Here is a 411-nt window from a genome sequence, read left to right as displayed (position 1 = left end):
ACTGAAAAGTACTATAATACTTACATTAATATTAATATTAATCTGAACACATATCTAAGTGGCTTTGCAAAGCTGGGCTTGGGGCAATACTTTCTACATTATACACAGGGTGATTTCTATATACTCACAGGTGACAATTGAGTGATCAGCTAATTAGATTGTTAATATGTTTTTTAATGTCTCCACTAATGATCTGACAATTGTTATATGTAATTTGTCAGAGATGTATGAGACAATTCTGAAAGCTATGCAAAATATCACATTACTACAGTGACTTAAAGGTACAAAAAAGTTTTTTCCTAAACTGCTAAAATTTTAGTTGTCACAAACTGGGGACTAAAAAAAGGGTGGAGGCGCCTGGGTGGTTCAGTCAGTTAAGCGTCTGACTTTGGCTCAGGTCATGATCTCATG

The 411-nt window shown here is 34.5% G+C and overlaps 1 protein-coding gene across 1 annotated transcript in view; it reads right to left on the bottom strand.

Moving 5' to 3' along the window:
• Nucleotides 1-411, bottom strand: part of NRK (Nik related kinase) — a gene marked incomplete at its 5' end in the record, with an annotated part of 69,163 nt that overhangs the window by 7,736 nt on the left and 61,016 nt on the right. The gene's annotated exons all lie outside the window — the stretch shown is intronic.

Source organism: Crocuta crocuta, unplaced genomic scaffold (assembly GCF_008692635.1).
Source record: "Crocuta crocuta isolate KB4526 unplaced genomic scaffold, BGI_CrCroc_1.0 scaffold1027, whole genome shotgun sequence".
In the NCBI taxonomy this organism is placed as follows: Eukaryota; Metazoa; Chordata; class Mammalia; order Carnivora; family Hyaenidae; genus Crocuta; species Crocuta crocuta.
Note: the sequence above shows the minus strand (reverse complement) of the source record. Positions and strands in the feature narration are given on the sequence as shown.